The 21,376-nt window shown below is 34.7% G+C and overlaps 1 pseudogene; it reads left to right on the top strand.

The window, feature by feature from the left end:
- Positions 1-1,458: 1,458 nt before the first annotated feature.
- Positions 1,459-20,859, top strand: LOC116002483 (annotated as a pseudogene).
- Positions 20,860-21,376: the final 517 nt, after the last annotated feature.

Below are 21,376 nucleotides of genomic sequence, written 5' to 3'. Positions count from 1 at the left end.
CTTACTCATAATTAAGGACTTAGCTTGAGTAATTGATAAGTGAGTTATTAATATAATTGACAGTTGTGCTAATTTATTTCTTTATTTATTTATAAGAATCAATCCAGTTTCATATTTCAAAATAACTTCTCACAAGTCCTTAATTCACTAAATTTTAATATTCTTAACATTATGATATCAGTTCAAATTCAACTCAAGTCATGCTTGTACAATTTCTCTTGCTAGAAGGAAAGGCTAGCCCAACATGACAACATAGCACATGCAATACAAGTCAAGCTTTGACCTTACAATTTCACTAATCAATTATCTCAAACTGCAAAGATAATACATATTCAATACCAATTGTCATTTGTGTTTAACATATATAGTACTTTGTCTCACTCTACTACGTAAACAATGCACCTGATATACAACTTGTTTTGGTGTTTTAATTTACTATTAGATTAAGATAATTAAAAAAAGGTGCAATGCCATCCACGTCTCAATGCTGTCAGCCAATCATTTCCATTAATTTCCAATTGTTTCTCCGATATTATCTTTGGGGATGCTCAGCCTCGCTCCGCTTTTGTTCTATACTGCATTTGTCCTTTTCCAAAAGTTACGGACCACGGTCCAAAAACAATATTATTTTAAGCAACTTTTTTTTCATGCAACCTGTTATAAAATATATTTTTATAATTCATAATATATATTATTCTAATGTATAAAGTACATTCTTCTAATACCTAATGGATATTATTTTACCTAAAAATTTTATTATTTTAACTTATAATGTATATTATTCTAATAAATAAGATACATTATTCTAACGACTTATGAAATTTAAGGACGTCATTTGGACAGTAATTTTGCCATCTTTTGCAGTCCTTTTTATGTAGATTTGTATGACATCTTGGCGGCAACAGACACTTAGCTTGAATCAAAATATAAAATCAAGTATGATGCAGTATCACAGTCCCTGTACGGCGATACAGTTATTGGACGGAGCTTCAGAAGCTATGCGGGTATCATTGTACTCAGCTCAACGAAATCGAACTCGATCTGTTGTTTGAATGAAGATCAGAGGCCAGTGTTTTGCGCATGTCCCTCTCACGGATGATATTCACTATGTACGATTATATATTCAAGAGAGAGACCGCATGGTTCTCCCCTCGACCACTCGACTTTCATTCACTTCTTGGATCGTCCCGCGGTTTCATATTGATGAAAACGAAACCCATTTTCTCAAGTGTGTAGGTATATATACTTGTTCACTTGTTTACATTGAAGAAATCAGTGTTGTTTTCATGTTTTGTCTGCTTGGTTCAAAGATGCTATTTTGAGAATCTAAGTAGAGTTTTAGTTGGAGTGTCTTAAACTTAAAGGCTTTAATTTTAGCTAGGCTGTGCTCTGAAAAATGGTTATAATGTGCAGATTTTTAGGGTTTGCTGAGAGTCGAGAGCAGGGAGCGAGGCAACAATGGATGCAGAAAAAACTTCTGCTGCCCTTGAGGCGGTCAACAATGAGACTATTGATTTGGTAATGTTTAACTCGCAGGTTTCAGACAATCTATATCTATACTATATATAAAAACAATATCCTCCACCAAAATTTCCCGCCCAAACATAGGGAGATTTTAGTAATATGGTAATTATTATGATAAAATAATATTAAGTATAATTGATTATAATTCATTATTAGTAATTATGGTAATTATATTATGATAGAAATATTTCACAATAATATTTTACATCATCAATTAAAAATGGAACGTAAATTAGGTAAATTGAAAAAGGAAATGAATATTAATAATTGATTGAAAATTAAAAATAGAAAAGAGAACATAAATTATGTCAATTGGAAAAGGAAATGAATATTAATAATTGACTGGAAATTAAAAAAATATCCATAATTAATTAAAATGGAAAAGAAAATGGTCAAATCATTGCATTTTAATTTTTCACAATAATATTACACAGTAGAATAAATCAAATCACAATTAAATTGTAAATCTTTCACAAATTTAAACAATGGAACGAAAATTAAAAATGAAACGGAAATATTTCAATAATAATATTCTACATCATCAATAGTAAAAGTAAATTAAAAATGGAAAGAAATATTTCAATAATAATAATATACATCATCAATAGTAAAGGCATATTCTAAATTTTAAACAATAGTAAAGGTAAATTAAAAATGGAATGAAAATATTTCAATAATAATATTCAACATCATTAATTAAAAATAGAATAGAAATTAGGTAAAAATACCAGTGGATCTATTATTCTAATTGACTAACTAACTGAAAATAAAAAAAAAAGAATAATCGACTAAAAACGAATTTGATATTACTAATTGACTGAATATATAAACGGAAATAAATATTAATAATTGACTGCAAATAAAAAATATTCATAATTTACTAAAATGAAAAAGGAAATGGTCATATCATTGCATTTTAATTAAAAAAGGAAAACATTCTACATCATCAATAACAAAGGCATATTTTAAACAATATTAAAGGTAAATTAAAAAAGGAACGAAAATTAAAAATGAAACGAAAATATTTCAATAATAATATTCTACATCATCAATTAAAAATGAAACGGAAATTAGGTAAATATTATTACGTAATTCTTTTCATTTTCCCTAGATAAGGTTTCCTAATATTCATTTACACATAATAATCGGCACTAATAATTAAAAAAAAAAACAGAAGAACTGCCGGAGACGTCTGTTTTTTTTTAATTTAATTCTTTTAATTAAAATTATTTAAAATTTTTATTTTAAAATTAGTAACCGCCATGTCATCACAATTGTAGGTAAACAGGTGGACTTTTTTTTTTTTTTTTGAAAACATCAATTTGTACTTAATTGCATGAGTTTATGTAGTTCAGGGATCCAATTGCATTCTTTTTGAGTTCGATGGCCTAATTGCAGTTTTATGTGTAGTTCAGTGGCTTATTTGACCCTTATTCCAAGAAAAAATGATATTACTAATTGATTTAAAATATAAAAAGATTGTAATCTATATTCTCTACTATATATAAAAGTAAAATCCTCCTATTTCATTCCCGCCCAGACTTTTGTAGTCAATTAATTAAATATTTTATTGGTCAAATAATTAATAAAGCTTATTTGTTAAGAAAATGTAAAAGAAGTTAACTAATATCTATTAATTGATAATATGTATACTCATGTATCAACACTATTAATAAAAGTAAAATCATTTATCTAAAAAAGAAAAGGATATTACTAATTGACTGAAAATTATTTAAAAACTTTAATAATTAATTATACTTTCCTTTTGAAAACTCTAAGTTATTTAAACTTTAAAAATAATTAATTGAACATGGGTTGTTAGATTTTTATAACAATCAAAATTAATTCATTCAAATATGGAGGAGGAAGATAAAACTAAATGCAGTATGGTGAAAATGAATATACTTAAAGTATAAAAGTATAATTACACACATATTAGTGTAATTGACTAATAATAATTGCCTAATAATTATTATGGTAATTAAGCTAAGCATATGGTTGTTGAATTTATTTTTATAATAATTATAATTAATTTATTTCTCATTTTCTCATATTTATTTTAGTAATAATATAATTATATAAGTCATATTACTTATAGATATTTTTAAGATAATTTTAGACAAACAAGTCATATATTATTCAATTAATTGAGTAATACTTTTGTACTAATCTTATAATCAAATAAATGTACACATCCAATATTAGAATTTTTTATAATTTCATCTTTATTTTTATTATCTCAGTATATAATAAAAAAAATTATCCACGCACGGGTAATAGGACAATTATTTGTTCTAATTCAAGCTAGGAAAACATCAGAAAACATAATCGATCCAATCAATTTCATTAATTGCGCTATATAATATTCGATGTTATAATATATATAATTATATATTGATCCAAATATTCTTTAAATATTATAACAAATCCATTCCGTGCAACGCACGGGCGAAAATACTAGTATTATTAAATAAGGTTATCCTTATCCAAACAAATTTCCCCCACTCTAAAAAAAAATGAGTCCCATTTTCACATTACTCAATTTGTAATTCATTTACTATTCACACTACATCCTGTAAACCCAATCAACTCTAAAAAATTGGTCCAATTTCACATCACTTTAAATAAAATAAACAAAAATAAAAAGAAAACAATAAAATAAACAAAGATAAAAAGAAAAAAGTACAAAAAGATTGCAAATTTGCAATCTAGTAAGCAATTAAAAAAATAAATGTATTTAATACATGCCACCTCACCTTGCTAATCCCATACTGGCAGGATGGGGCAGCCTAACACAAAAATCTCATTGATTCATGTTAGAATTTGGGGTCTCTAAGGCCTTCCTCATTAGTTGTAGGTTTTCTCCAGGTTTTTGTGGGCCCCAGCATTCACATCATCATCTATTATCTCACTCAATTACAAAAATTATTCTCCACATTAGTTTTAAGTTTTTTCCCAGTTTTTTATGGGCCCACCATTAAATTTATTTATAAATTCATTTCTAATTAAATTAATAAAAATAAATTACAAAACGATTAAAAATAAATTAAAGTACATATAAAAATAAATTACAAAGCGATTAAAGTACATATGGAAGAGATAGTATTTATATAGTAAAAAAAATACTAATTAAGTTTTAAAAAAAATTAACAATATAAAAAAAAAATTTGCCGTTGCCATTGGCAACGACACAAAATATGGCCGCTGCCAATGGCAACGGCTAGAAATTAAGTCGTTGCATGGCAATGGCCTTGAACCAGTGGGCAGTGGCCCACTGGCCACTGCAGTTGTCAGCTAGTAAATGTAAGCTTTTCACTATTTTTTTTAACCTTGCTGTCAGGGGTTGTTGCAGGAGAAAAACATCTCCTAAATGCAACAACCCCATTTGCTAAAAACTTGAAGTTTAAGTTCTTATTTCTTAATACTTGTGCCAACCCCAACTAATGGGGAAGGCCTAACAATAAATGTCTGAATATTGTTGTTCCCAATTCCCAAATGTCAGTTTTTTAATGATGAATGTGGAAATAGGCTCGTCATCAGAGTTGTCAAATGACGCTCGTCATCAGTTGTCAAATGACTGCCACAACAACAGTGTTCTAGACTCAGTGAGAAAGGGAAAGTTTGGAGTCCCCGTTCTTACGTAGTAATGTAAATACAAGCTGGGATGATATGATGTGATGTGAGGTTTCAATCCCCATTGGGATTTAGGGTATGTTTGGTAATCCGAAAAACGATTTATGAAAATTATTTTTCTGATTTTTGGTGTTTGGCAACATCCAAACAATGTGGTCAACGGAAAACATTTTTCGTTGACCACGAAAAATGAGCTCATTTTTTCAGAAAATGGCTTCATGCGACGTTTTTTTTTTCTTAAAGTTTATTTCTAATTTCTAATAAATATTATTAGTTTATATATTTTTATATTATAAATAAAATAATAAAAATATATAATTATACATTTCTACTCATTTTCCACCCATTTTCTGAAAAATGAACCAAACATACAGACAATTTTTCAGAGTACATCCAAACACCAAAAATGAACTCATTTTCAGAAAAAATGATTCATTTTCCAGAAAACATTTCCAAAAGTCATTTTCCTACTTTCCAAACACACCCTTAGATCAAAATGGACTATTCTTCTCCTCGCTAGTGTGAGTACTAAGGGCATCCATATCAATAGATATTGTGGAGTTTATAGTACAAAAGTTGCTTAGGTGGAAGAGTGAGAACACATGTGAGAGAAAAAGAAGATCCTGCAAAGAAGGGTTCTTCATACAGTAATCGCCCATGCACGTCACCCATTTGATAAGAAAATCAAACCATGTGCATGTCAGCTGCACTAATTGTGTCCAGCGGGCACGGCTGACAATCTAACTTTTTTTTTGTTTTTTTTTATTTATTAGATTTGTTTTAACTGTTTTAAAAAAACTGCGAAAAAACTCCATTGATAAGGATGCTCTAAGTGAGCTCCATTCTTCTGGCAGGAACATATTCCTATTGAAGAGCTCTTTCAAAGCTTGAAATGTACTGAGGAAGGACTCAGCTCTGATGCGGTCAAGAAGCGTTTAGAGACGTTTGGTCCGAACAAACTTGAAGAGAAAAAGGTCTGTTGTTATCCACTCTAATTTCTCCTTATTTCTTATCTATTATATGCCTTCAAAATAGTACGTTTATCCCTAACTAGCACGAAGGACTATAACTTTTCAAGCATTTTGTTTACTTTTCCCCACTTTTTGTAGGAGAATAAAATTCTGAAGTTTTTGGGCTTTATGTGGAATCCCCTTTCATGGGTGATGGAAGCAGCAACAATCATGGCTCTTTTTCTTCCTCATGGAAAGGTTGGTTTAAACTTTACCTATAACAGTTTTTTGCTTATGTCCTCCAAAAATCAGTAGCTGAGCCGCGCCGATCAGTAAATACACAGACATAAACGTTTGAAGTAGATAAGAGAAAGATAACTCGCTTTTCATTTAAAAAAATAGTGTTGGTGCCACGAAAGTAAAAGTCTAGAGGGGTAGTATTAATAGACTTTTTAAAACCTTTTAAGTAAATAAGATTTATCAAAGTAATTTGCAGTGGAAGCCTTAAACTTTTGAAGTTTGTTTGTAGCTTGATTTGGGTTTGCTTTGTAAGAGTATGAAAAATGTGTGTGATTTTGATCAATTAGTAAAGTAAAGAAAGTAAGGGAAGATAATTGAGACAATATCTTTTATAGTGATTTGAAAACTCCATACGCCATTCTTTTCATTTTAACCCTAAGGAGGATTTCACTAGTACAATACAAATACAAGTGAATGGAGTCTTTCCCACTAATTGCAAACAAAGATAACTAAGTTACTTGTTATCTCCTTGGCAATCCTTGGGGTGTCTTTTTACACAAAGTTGTTCGCCTGTTCTTCATTGCTTGATCTTCCAATTCTAAGGGTTATCCACCAAGTCGCCTTGAGTGAATATCACCAACCTTCTGACAAAGAAAAAGGTTTTTGTCTTAAGGGATGGTTGGACAGAATCTAGACAATTCTTTGAAGATTAGAATGCTTGAAAAGCTTTTGATGGCTTGTACACTTGTTAACTCTCTTAATACTTGAATCTTTTAAGCTTCGAGATGGCTCTAATTATAGAGTTGGGAGTGCCAAAATTTTAAATATGCTTTGAACTATCCATTGTCACTCTACAAAATGGTAGGTGTCCAAAGGCTGCCATCTCCTCCTTTTACTACGTTGCACGTATTTTGACTCTTGGTATACAGTATTATTTTTTTCTCCAAAAGTAACTTTGCAGCTTTTCAGAACTTGTCTTACTATCATGAGTGTTGAAATTGAGGGATTGAAAGGCCTGGCGGGTGGTTGTGGCGGGTGGAGAATAACAACCACCTGCCAGTTAGGCGGAAGCAAAGTATGTGAGAAACCGGAGAATAAGAGAATATATGATATATTATAATGAAGGATTACAATAGGTTGTATCTCTATGTTCCTATATACCTCTACATATACTAAACTACATACAAAATCTATCCTAATAGGAATAGGAAACTAAGTACACCCTACTAGGAGTTTCCTAATATTCAATAAAGGTTTCCTAATATTCAACACCCCCCTCAAGTTGGAACATTTGGAAGTTCCAAGCTTTGATCAAAACAAACACTCTACCTCACTCAAAATTACAAGTGAAAATTAAATGCAACTAGAGGATAACAGTGTTGGATGGCTTCGGAGGGACAATGTTATACACAGCCTTTGGAAATGCATCAAGGGTGAAGCTTGCCACGAACAACCTTGGGAATGAAGGCACCAAGGGTGAAGATTAACACGAACACCTTCACAACAACATAAACACTCCAGGAATGCCAACAAAGTCTTCATTGAGAAGGTAGAGGCAAACGGGAGCAAAGAATAGCAAAGGATGCAATAGAGCCCATAGTAATGAAGATAAACTCAAAACAACAAGATGAAAATAACACTGAGTTGAAGATAGCACACTAACTGTAGATAGTCACACTCTCCCTTACTTGAAACATGAGAAATAATCAAAGGCCATTAAAATAGTGCTGAAACTGAATACCCATGGGATAAGGCATACCAGAGATAAAGAAGCAAACACGGTTATACCAAAACACAAACACCATTGGGAGAAGTTCGGCAACAAACCCAAAAAAGCCTTCAAATTTCACCAAAAAGTCGAAAGAAGGGCAAAACAACCATCTAAAAAATTGTCACCGGAAAATCACGCTGGATGTGGGCTCACGTGCCGGCACGTGAGGAAGGTCGCCGGTGCGTGAAGACGACGATGGCGCATGATGCCGACGATGTTGGAGGAAGTCGATTAAATTTTTCCAAATAAGGTCGCAAAAGGGAGAGGAATCCATCTGTATAGGAGGTGAGATCACAAAATCACCGGAGAAAAAGAGATCTGGCCGGAAATAGAAGGGACCTCCGGTGACGGCAGGTGGCCCGTGTAGGTGCGTGCGACGGCGGATGGTTATGAAATTCCTAGCGTAGGTTCGCAATGTCGTTCCAAGAAGGCCTGTGGTAATATTATGGGAGAATGACCACAAACATTTGTCGGAATAAGAGAGATAGTCACGGCGGACGGTTAAACTCCTGGGGCGGCGGCGGCGGCTAAACGACTAGGGTTTATTTAGGGTTTGTTTTGGGGTTTAGGCTCTGATACCATGTTGAAATTGAGGGATCGAAAGGCCTGACGGGTGAAGAATAACAACCACCTGCCAGTTAGGCGGAAACAAAGTATAATGAAATATTACAATAGGTTGTATCTCTATGTTCCTCTATATATACTAAACTACATACCAAATCTATCCTAATTGGAATAGGAAACTAAGTCCACCCTACTAGGAGTTTCCTAATATTCAATGAAGGTTTCCTAATATTTAACAATGAGTCTTGAAAAGTGTGCCCAACAACTCTTTCTTTAGCAAACATTCTTTATCTTTCATACTTAACTCTTACGTAGTACTTCAGTCCAATAATAGCCCTTGGATCAACTACCTTGAGAAGATCTATCGTGCCCCGACCAATGCCCATTTTCTCACACTCCATCACTCTACTCGGATACTATGTAAAGAAGGTAATCGTAGTGTATTACTATGTATCGACAAAATATACAAAAGAGCTATTTATATAAGTTAATGAAGAATAATAACCACTTAATTTGAATTCTAAATGAGTAGTTAAGAGTAAATCTCTCAACTCCTCTTGCCAATCTCTAATAGGGAGCTTAGCTTTGTAGAGTTTGTCGAATAACCCTAAGTCATCGCATGGAGTGCAAATAAATTGGTTTGGAGCACAAATTTTTGAAGATTCGGGTTTTGAAGATTTTAGTGCTTCCAAGAAGCTTATTATAAGTCTTGGGATGACTTGGATCATTATGCATGGGTTTAGGCATGTGATAAGCCATATTCCATTATCATTAGTAAGAAATAGCCTACCAATACCCTTCAATGATGCTAACCTCTATGCTCAACTGGAGTTGATATATGGGTATGTTCCACAACATCTACCCGTTGGTAGGGATGGCAATTTGTCGGATGGGGATCCCCGATCCCCGCCCCGACTAGAACGGGGATGGGGAAAATTTTAAGGGAACGGGGACGGGGACAGGGATATGCCTCCCCGCCCCACCCCGTCCCCAAATACTATATAATTAAGATTTGGGTTTTTAGTTTTTAAAATTAAAAATTACACTAATATAAAATTTTGACTAAGAGTTGATGATCGGGGACGGGGATTCACTACAAGAAATTTCAGATTTAGTGACAATAGAAGTTGTCACCAAAACTATCGATTTTGGTCACTATTGAAATTAGTGACCAATTTTTGAAGTCGTCACCTGTCGTCACTATATCCTCCGTCACTATTGTAGTAGTGATGACTTTTGAAAAGTTGTCACAATTACTCAAGATTTTGTGACAATGTTTACGTACACTAATAGTTTTTGAGTGATACCAATAGTGGTCACAATAAATGTACAATTTGTGACCTAATATGTTATTACAAAAAATTAATTTAGTGACAACTAAAATTGTTTCAATTAATTATCTTATTGTGACAATACTTTAGTCACAACAATTATACTTATTTGTGAGAATTGTTCTTGACGCAAAAATGATTATTAGCGACAAAATATATTACAAATAATTAATTTTTTGTGACAACAAACATAGTAACAAATATTGTACTTAACATCGTTTCTTTTTAATATTTTAAACAAATACCCAAAACGTCTTTAATATTTTTAATTTAAAAAAAATCATGCTTAAAAGCCTTAGACTTCATTATTAATGAAGTCTGAGGCTTCTATTTTACTGCACATCCAATTCAAATTGGGAATTGGATGTGCAGTATAAGGGGGCGTTGATCCCACATCACTTTTTTTTTAATTTTTAATATTATTATTATTATAATTATTATTATTATTATTATTTATAATTATTATTATTATTATTATTATTATTACTATTATTATTATTATAATATTTGATACAACCATCTTGTACAAAAATTATACTAAGAGAATAACTCTTATGTACAAATAATAGACTATTGTGGTTAGGAGTAATAATTCAATTAATTGAGTTTTTATTTTGAGAAATTGTTACTTAGCTTAATCAATCAAACTAAATTATACTTTAACTAATTCGATTAATTAGTCCATAACCAAATTTTTATTATATATAATTTATTTTATATTATATATTTGATACAACCATATTGTAAAAATTGTGCTACATTGAATGATTCTTAAAGTATAAATAATTGACTATTGGTGTTAGGGTAGTCATCTAGTTCGTTTAATAAATTTTGAATCAAATTTTGAGATGAAGACATCATATTGATAGAAGAACAAGCAATCCCTAGGAATGACATTCTTAGTAACAACTAATTACTCGGCACAATCATCATAAATTAGTGACAAAACTTGAAATCAACACAATTATTGTCACAATTTAGTAATTTTTGTTACGGAATTATAGAACGTCACAAATATTTGTAACAATTTCATCACAAAAAATGACAATATTAGTGACAATAGTATTTTTTTTTCTCACAATTGTTTGTCATTTGTAATGGTACTAACCAATTGTATTTTTATTGACAAAATATGTTGTTACAAATATTATAAACAAGAGTGACCAACAACTATTTGTCACAAAAAGTATTAAAATTTGTGTCCAAATTAAATTTTGTCGCAATTACATTCGTTCCCGCCATAATTATAATGCCGCCAAAATGCACATACATTTAGTGACAACAAATAGTGACAACGTATGCTACGACACTATTATTCTAGTAATAGTGACAACTTACTGGTAACAAATACTTACTTGTCACAATTACCATACTATCAGTGACTAAAAAAAAGTTGTCACAATTATCCCACATAATAGTGTTGAATTATTTTTTTGGTCACAAAAAGTATATTATTTGTGACTAAATTACAAAGTGTCACAAAAGATTTGTCACTAAATGTCTTCATTCTTGTAGTGATTCCCCGTCCCCGCCTAATTCCCTGCGGGGATGGGGATGGGGACTATTTTCAATTCCCCTCCAGGGATGGGGACGGGGTCGGGGTTTCGAGGATAGGGACGGGGAGTATACTCCTCGGTCCCGCCCAACCCTATTGCCATCCCTATCGGTTGGGGATTAGTTTCCCTAACGAAAACCAGCCCGATTTTTTGTGGTGACTAAGAAGACGAGAGATTAAAACCAAGTCTAGTTCGATCCTCTGATGGCTTCCATATTGCTAGCAAAATCTCCATTGATTTGGAGCTGCCAGTATACATGCCAATAAAAGTTTCTCTAATTTCTCTTGATGTGCAGTCCTCTTTAAGCCTTTTATTTTTTGCCTTAAGATTATCTAACTACTTAGTAAGACTATCAAGGTTTTTAAGTTCCTCAGTCGCATGAGAGTTATCACTTTTGAGTTGGCAGTTCTTCGCCTTAAGAGTTTCGTACTCCTTTTGGATCTCATCTAATTTGTTCAACATTACTAGGAATGTGTCATGGTGATTCTAGAAAAAGCATGAATTCAATTATAACTAGAAGAAGTAGATGTTACCTCTTCATTTGGATCTATGCCATAAGGTACTTGGAGTTGATCTCCTCTATTCAGCTGAACTTTGCACTACGTCTAGTAGATCTACTTGTCTTCGAATCTACCGATGAGTTAGAATAATCTTCCAAAGAATTGTCTTCCATTTTAACAAGTATGCAAATGAGAATTTCTCCTTCTGAATCTGGTGATGAGCTTGGATTATATGGGTCACTATTTTTTGAGCTCTTTTCTTGTGATTCCTCGATGACAAGTGTCTTTCTTCGCTTTCTCTTTCCATCTTTTCTTCAAGCAAACCATTTTGATTTCTTTTGTTCCTCTTTCTTTTCATGTTTCTCTTCTTCCACCAAGTGAGGACAACCTTCCTTAAAAAGACCTGGTTTCCTGCAATTATATCAAACATGCTTAGAGGTATCTTTCGAATCTTTTTGTTTTTTCTTACCTTTGAATTGGAATATGATCTCTGTCTTCTTGAGTTTCTTTGAGCTCAATTGTGCTTGAGAAACTTCTTGAGTAGCAAAGTCATTCCTTCTTCTATTTCATGATTTGTATAACTTAATGGCCTTTTGAAAGATCTTGATGTGGAAGGTGTTTCATTCCCAACCAGTGCTGTTGTAGTCTTTTCACTTGCAACATCTTTTCTGTCTAGTTTCAAAAGGTCAAATTCATGACTTGTAAGATCCTAGAACAAGGATACCTTTGTGGTGTAAGCAAAGTCTTTCTTACCTCTAAACTGCATTGTCTTGACATGCAATTCTTTTGGTAGAGTGTGCAAGACATTTATGTTGAGCTCTTTTTAGGGAATCTCTTCTTGCAAAACAAAAAGCTCACACAAAATTTTAATAAAGTGGGCTTTCATTTGATCAAGATATGTTTAGTCGATTAGTCACTTGATTGTGCAAACAATAACTCTAATATCACATGTTGGTATCGGGCAAGGAAATGTCTAGGGTAGGGGAGGTGGGTGGGTGTTGATTAGACGTTTTAGAACTTTTAAAAACTTTTTAAGTAAATTAAAATATAATATTTATCAATGTAATTTGCCGCAAAAGTCTTAAACATGCCAAAGTTTGATTGTAGCTTGATTTGAGTTTGCTTTGTAAGTGTACAAAAAATGTGTGTGTGATTTGGATTGATTAGCAAGCAAAGTAAAGGCTAAAGAGAGTAAGGGAAGACTTAAAATTGCCAAAGTTTGTTTGTAGCTCGATATAGGTTTGCTTTGTAAGTGTACAAAAAATGTGGTGATTTGGATTGATTAGTAAGCAAAGTAAAGAGAGTAAGGGAAGAGAAATTGTGACAATATTTTTTTGGTGGTTTGGGAACTCCCTACTCCACTCTTCTTCTTTTAACCCTAAGGAGGATTTCACTAGTATGATATAGATGCATGTGAAATGAAGTCTTTCACACTAATTGCAAACAAAGCCAACAAGGTTACTTAATATCTCCTTGAGAGTCCTTGGAACGTCTTTCTCTCTCTCTCTCTCTCTCTCTCTTCCCAAAAGGTTGAATCTCAACCCCAAGGGCCCCCCACGCCTCGGCCCAACAAAGCAACTCAACTGAACATAGAGGCTAGACCTTTGCTTACTGCGCACAAGGAGCCCCCCTCACTTTGAGAGGTTGCCCCCACACTGCCACTAGTGAGACTCGGTCACTGGTCTTTCTTCTCAAACTTCACCCCTATGACCAGTTGAGCTGTCCATGTGAGCATATTTTTTTTCTAAAGAGACGGTTGGATGATTGTTTGAAGCTTAGAATGCTTTTGATGGCTTGTGTACTCTTTAACTCTTGTAATATTTCAAATTTTTAAGCTTAGGGGGGGCCTATTTATAAAGCTGGGAGTGTCAAAAATTCAAATATGCTTTGAAACTATCCACTGACGCTCTACGAGATGGTAAGTGTCCATAGGTTGTCATCTCTTTGTTTTACACTACATCCTATTGACTCTTGGATATTGGCCAATACCTTTTTGGCATAAAGTATTACTTTGTCCGCAAAAGTAACTTTGTAGCTTTTCAAAACCTGTCTTAATGTCAGGAGTCTGGAATAATGCGTCCAACAACTCTTTTTAATAAAGTCATTCTTTATTCCTCACACTGAACTCTTCTGTAGTACTTCAATTCGATAGACCTTGGATCTACTACTCTAAGAAGATTTGTCGTGCCCTAGCTTGGACAGTTCTGTTGATTCCAGTTGTTGTTGGATGATGAGACATCTATTGGAAGATCTCAACACATGAATTACAAAGTCTAATGTTGGCTAGTACTTCTATTGTGCCAAGTTGATAGATCTACTGTTGAATAGCCTAGATGGATCTGCTAAAAAGATCTGCTGGCCGATCTATCAAGATCTACTAGAGTCAATACTACGTTGTAAGTAGTACAATATGACGGATGACTTTTGCTTAATTAAGGATCTACTGCACAACGATTTGCTATTTATAAGATCTTGTAGACAGGATTTGCTGGATAGGTGAAGAATAAACTAAGTCCTATTTGGGATACTAAACTCCTTAACTTTACACAATGTTGAATATTAAGAAACCTTTATGAATATTAGTAAACCTTTATTGAATATTAGGAAACTCCTAATAGGGTGGACTTGGTTTCCTATTCCTATTTGGATAGATTTGGTATCTAGTTTAGACGTTTAGTATATATAGAGGTACATAGGAACATAGAAAAACAACCTATTGTACTCTTTTATTATAATATATTCATATATTCTATTATTCTATGGTTTTCACACATACTTTGTTTCCGCCTAACTGCCCACCCGCCAGGTCTTTCAATCCCTCAATTTCAATATGATATCAGAGCCTAAAACAAACCCTAAATAAACCCTAGTTGTTCAATCGCCACTGTTGCCGGAAGTTCAACAGTTTTCTGGTCATATCTCCCTCATCCGATCTCCGTTTAAGGCGTCGTTACCTCTGTTGGACTAGCCTTGAAGAGGTGCTCCTATCAGTGTTTTCAAATCTTCCATCTCTGCCGGTTAACGTCGCTGGCAATGGTCAACGCCGGTTAACTTCGCTTGTCAACGATCAACATCGCTGACCATTCCTTGAGGCAGTTTTCTTGCCATTCTTTGGGCCCTCTTTTGGTGAAATTTGAAGTCTTTTGTTGGATTTGTTGCCAAACATCTCCCCATGGTGTTTGTGTTTTGGTATAACCGTGTTTGTTTCTTTATCTCCGGTATGCCTTATCCCATGGGTATTCAGTTTCAGCACTATTATAATGGCTTTTGATTATTTCCCATGTTTCAAGTAAAGAAGAGTGTGACTATCTATAATCAAACGGTGTTCTAGTTTACTTATTTTACTTTGTTTTCCCGGTTATCTTTATCTCTTTGCTTTGGGTTTATCTTCATTACTATGGGCTCTACTACATCCTTTGTTATTCTTTGCTCCCTTTTCGCCTCTACCACTCTCAATGAAGGCTTTGTTAGCATATCTTACTCTATCCTTGGTGTGTTCATCTCCATTCCCGAGGTTCGTGTTCAACTCCATCCTCGGTGTGCTCATTCCCAAGATCGTGTTCAGCTCCGTCCTTGGTGTGTTCACCTTTATTCCCAAGGATTGTGTTCAACTCCATTCTTGGTGCATTCGTCTTCATTCCTAAGGAAGGATCAGGCATAGCACAATCTCTTTTGAAGTCATCCATCCTAGAGTGCTTATGTTGCTGTGGTGGTGTTCGGGTTAATCTTTACCCTTGGTGCCGTCATTCCCAAGGATGTTCGCGACAAGCTTCGCCCTTGATGCATTTCCAAGGGTTGTGTATAGCATTATCCCTCCGAAGCCATCCAGCACTGTTATCCTCTAGTTGCTTTTAATTTTCATTTGTAACTTTGAGTGAGGTAGAGTGTTTTTTTTTATCCAAGCTGGAACTTTCAAATGTTTCAGCTTGAGGGGGAGAGTTGAATATTAGGAAACCTTTATGAATATTAGTAAACCTTTATTGAATATTAGGAAACTCCTAATAGGGTGGACTTAGTTTCCTATTCCTATTTGGATAGATTTGGTATCTAGTTTAGTACATATAGAGGTACATAGGAACACAGAGAAACAACCTATTGTACTCTTTCATTATAATATATTCATATATTCTATTATTCTCTGATTTTGTCACATACTTTGCTTCCGCCTAACTGGCATGTGTTTGTTGTTCTCCACCCACCAGGTCTTTCAATCCCTCAATTTCAACATACAATATTAATATCATCAAAATCTAAAGAACATTATTCCTAACACCATGCCATCAATTGGGCCCCAAAAACACACTATAAATGAAAAATACATGTCTTAAGACCTTATGGGCTCATGGTTTACTCATAGACGATTGATTTGGGTGACAGAATAAGGGAACTGATTAAAAAGATTTTGTTGGTATTATTGGGTTACTTATCATCAACTCAACCATTAGTTTCATAGAGGAGAATAATGCTGGAAATGCAGCTGCAGCTCTCATGGCTCGGTTGGCCCCTAAAGCAAAGGTCAGCCTTAACATTGAACTCATTTGTTATTATGAATGGATGGTCAAGCTTAAGTTGGGGTTTTAAAATTCTAATGCTGTTTATCAGGTTTTACGTGATGGGAAATGGAATGAAGAAGATGCTTCAATTCTGGTTCCTGGGGACATTATTAGTATAAAACTTGGAGATATAATTCCAGCTGATGCGCTGCTACTTCAGGGAGATCCTTTGAAGATTGATCAAGTAAAGCTATTTGTGAAAGTCACCGGCAAACATCTTGTTGAACTGGTTCAAACTAATGTTTTTGTTTCTAAGAAGGCTCTTTCTTTCTGCAGTCCGCCCTTACGGGAGAATCTCTTCCAGTAACCAAGAACCCTGGTGATGGGATTTATTCTGGTTCAACATGCAAGCAAGGTGAAATTGAAGCTGTTGTTATAGCAACTGGAGTGCACACCTTTTTTGGGAAGGCAGCACATCTTGTGGAAAGCACTACACATATTGGACATTTTCAGAAGGTTAGCTTCAAAAAGTTCATTCTCTCTACTAATTAGGGTACTCTAGAGGACATAAATTCACAATATGGTTCACTGATGTGCATACACCAGCAGAATCTAGGTTTCCTAGTGGAGATATGGAAAAGAAACAGCATCCCAATTAACAAAGATGTCATTCTTGTCTTGATGCTTTTAGGTTTTGAGTGCAATTGGTAACTTTTGCATTTGCTCCATTGCAATTGGCATGGTGATTGAAGTGATTGTGATATTTGGGCTCCAACATAAGAAACTACGTGAAGCTATAGACAGTCTTCTAGTTCTGTTGATTGGTGGCATCCCCATTGCTATGCCTACAGTGCTCTCTGTAACCATGGCTATCGGTTCCCATCGCTTGTCCCAGCAGGTTTGTGAATCAACTGCTAGTAATCAATTGTGAATGTGGAACTATTCTTCCCATTAATAAATGAAAAGTTTTGGATGAGTGGGAACTGAGCAACAGTTAATATACCACTTACAGGGTGCTATAACAAAAAGAATGACAGCTATTGAGGAAATGGCTGGTATGGATGTGTTATGCAGTGATAAAACTGGCACTCTTACTCTCAACAAGCTAACAGTGGACAAAACTTTAATTGAGGTGATATTTTTGCCAAGTTACTACTATTTTATTCAAAAAAAACTTGTGTAGGAATCAGAGTTGAAAACAATAGCTGGTTGCAATTAGGGATGAGCACATAGATAAAGTAGTAGCTTAGAATAAAAGAAACAAATATATTCAAATTCCCTATTCATTGGCGCTCAGATATGAATGGTATTAAACAAATTTTGGTAAAACTACCCCAGTAAGGGAAACAAATGTGGGATTAATGACTTGGTAATTCTAGAGCATAATTGTTATTGCAGGTTTTTGCCAAAGATGTTGAAAAAGACGAAGTAGTTTTGATGGCTGCCCAAGCTTCAAGGTTAGAGAACCAAGATGCAATTGACACTGCAATTGTATCCATGCTGGCTGATCCTAAGGAGGTATTGGATGTTTTACTGATATCATTTTCATAGCTTTTTCTTCTAGAACTTTTATCTTCTACATATTATTGTAGTAAAGATCATTAATGACCTCACTTTTGGATGATGCCTTACTTAGCCTATAACATAGCATTACATGCAACTTGTTATGACTTTGTTTATTGTCAGTGTTATTCCATATTGCATACTCTTCTTTCTGATGGTTTATTTGTTTGGTCCGGATAAGGCACGAGCTGGAATTACAGAAGTTCACTTCCTGCCATTCAATCCAACTGACAAGAGGACAGCTCTTACTTACATTGACAGCGAGGGTAAAATGCACAGAGTGAGCAAAGGTGCACAGGAGCAGGTATAGATTGTGAATTTATGATCGTAAACTTTGAAGACTTTATGGTGTGGAAATGATTGTATAACTGAAAAGGCCTGATGACATCCTTATTGAAAATTATAGATTCTAAACCTGGCATGGAACAAATCAGAGATTGAGAGTAGAGTGCATTCAATAATAGATAAGTTCGCTGAGCGGGTCACTTGCAGTTGCTCGCCAGGTAGTATGATATTCAGTCACTCTTTTTCTGATTCTCTTGCCTTGAAATGAGGAGTTTGATCTCGGATCCCCCCTGCAGCAAGTACCCGAAGGTACTAAGCAAAGTGTTGGTGGCCCTTGGGAATTTGTTGGTCTGCTCCCTCTTTTTGACCCTCCTCGCCATGACAGTGCTGAAACAATAAGAAGAGCTCTAGATCTTGGTGTTAGTGTTAAGATGATTACAGGGGACCAATTAGCAATTGCTAAAGAAACAGGGAGACGCCTTGGAATGGGCACAAACATGTACCCTTCGTCAGTTCTTCTTGGAGATGGCAAGGATGCTTTATGCTCATCTCTACCAGTTGAAGAGCTTATTGAGAAAGCTGATGGTTTTGATGGTGTCTTCCATGGTAATGGAATTATTTCAAAAGCCTTCTTCTTGTATCCTTTATTTTTTGTTATCATAATCTAATTCTAGACTTTTTTTTCCTTGCAGAGCACAAGTATGAAATTGTGAAGATATTGCAAAGCAGGAAACACATTTGTGGAATGACGGGCGATGGAGTTAATGATGCCCCTGCATTGGAATTGCGGTGGCAGACTCAACAGATGCAGCCCGAAGTGCATCAGATATAGTTCTAACTGAGCCAGGGCTTAGTGTAATTATTAGTGCTGTCTTAACTAGTCGTGCCATTTTCCAGAGAATGAAAAACTACACAGTAATAAACATTGCTATCCTCCAAAACCTCAAATTGCTTACTTTCCCTTTTATTATACTAAAAAACATTCTTATTTTCTTCAGATATATGCAGTATCAATCACAATTCGTATTGTGGTATGCCACTTGTTATTATCTCACATGCATGCTTAATTTCACAATACAGTGTCTTCCTGAATGGGATTGGAAATATTATTTTTTCTGTACAACTGATCCATTTTAGTTATAATGGTGGATCATAACAGTTGGGTTTCATGCTGCTAAGAGCATTTTGGAAATTCAACTTTCCTCCTTTTATGGTCCTTGTCATTGCTATTCTTAACGATGGTAAGAGCTATTGGGTCTCTAACATGTCAATGACTTGCAAAGATTAGTGAATTACCCTGATATATCCTATATATAAGTTTGTTCTGTTATTGCTTGCAGGGACCATCATGACTATATCCAAAGATAGGGTCAAGCCATCACCACTTCCAGATAGTTGGAAGCTCAATGAAATTTTTGCAACAGGGATTGTCACCTTGGTCTTATGACTGTCATGTTTTTCTATTTGACTTATGAAACCAACTTTCTCTCGGTATTTCCCCTCTAGTAATCTGTCATTTTCCCTATTCTATTAACTTTATCTAATCGCTTGAGATTTTCTTTCCAGAAAACCTTCCATGTAACTGATTTCAGTAAAGGTTCGAATGATCTCAACGATCAATGGGCTGTGGAATCTCTAAATAAGAAGCTAGCTTCTGCAGTTTATCTTCAAGTTAGCACCATCAGCCAAGCTTTGATCTTTGTCACACGTTCTAGAGGGTGGTCATTTAAAGAACGACCTGGCCTTCTTCTTGTCGCTGCTTTTATCATTGCTCAGTTGGTAAGGTTTTAGTGCTTAGTTCGATCTGAAACACAGAAACCATGGCTGTATTTTGTTCTTCTCTTGTTGACAGGTTGCAACTCTTGTATCAGCCATGGTTACACCACCAAGTTTTGCTGGGATAGAGAAGATCGGATGGCGCTGGACTGCTGTTATTTGGTTATACAACATTGTCACCTATTTTCTGCTCGATCCAATCAAGTTTGGAGTTCGCTATGCCCTTAGTGGGAAAGCTTGGGGACTCCTACTAAACCAGAAGGTAAAAAAAAAAATTGTTAGTTTCTTATTTGAAGTATTGCTTACAACGCGTTCTGCATTTCAGACGGCCTTCTCCACCCAGAAGGACTTGGGGAAAGAAGTGCGCGAGGCAGCCTGGGCAGCTGAACAGAGAACACTCCATGGCCTTCAACCCCCTGAAACAAAAATGTTCAGCGAGAAGCGTGGTTTCACAGAAATCAGCATGTTGGCTGAGGAAGCAAAGCGGCGTGCAGAGATTGCAAGGTGTTTAAAGTTTTTGTTGTGCCATTTGTGACTGTGTTCATATATTTAATGCTATCATTGTGCTTATTACAGGCTAAGGGAACTTCACACACTGAAGGGCAGGGTGGAATCATTTGCAAAGCTCAGAGGGTTAGACATTGAAAATGTGAATCCACATTACACTGTCTGAAGCTAAGTCTGATGCAGATGCAGCCATCTTTGAAGTGATTTTTATCTTCATATATTCTAATAAAAATCTCCCCACAACCCCTTTTTTCTATGCTCTATGATCTCACTGTGCAAAACTGCGCAGTCTCTGGTGTTGTTCTTCTTCTTTCGTTGCTATTTCATTTCATTAGGCTCATTGCTGAGCTGCAGAAGGTGCTTTAATGGAGACAAAATTATGCAGCCAATGCACCATTTTAAAAACTGTCTTAGTGTCTTCTTATTCTTCTTCTTCTTCTTGGATAACGAGAAAATCCATAGCCACTATCTAAAGGTGTGTACTATATAAATTCCGTTTTGTGGTTTTAGCTGGCAAAAGACTACATGGAGGTAAACTAACCTAGGTTGTTCATAGCTAACCGGTTTAAGCCAAGAAAGTCAATATGTTATTCCTATTCGGAGTTGAATTTGCCAATTTGAAACCCTGTGGTTACCAATCTATCATGGACTATCTCCAAATTGTCTTACTTTATTGTTTACTT

The sequence above is a fragment of the Ipomoea triloba genome, chromosome 13 (assembly GCF_003576645.1).
Source record: "Ipomoea triloba cultivar NCNSP0323 chromosome 13, ASM357664v1".
NCBI classification, from domain to species: domain Eukaryota; kingdom Viridiplantae; phylum Streptophyta; class Magnoliopsida; order Solanales; family Convolvulaceae; genus Ipomoea; species Ipomoea triloba.
The sequence above is the reverse complement of the archived record's forward strand: the minus strand, read 5'-3'. Positions and strand labels throughout refer to the sequence as shown.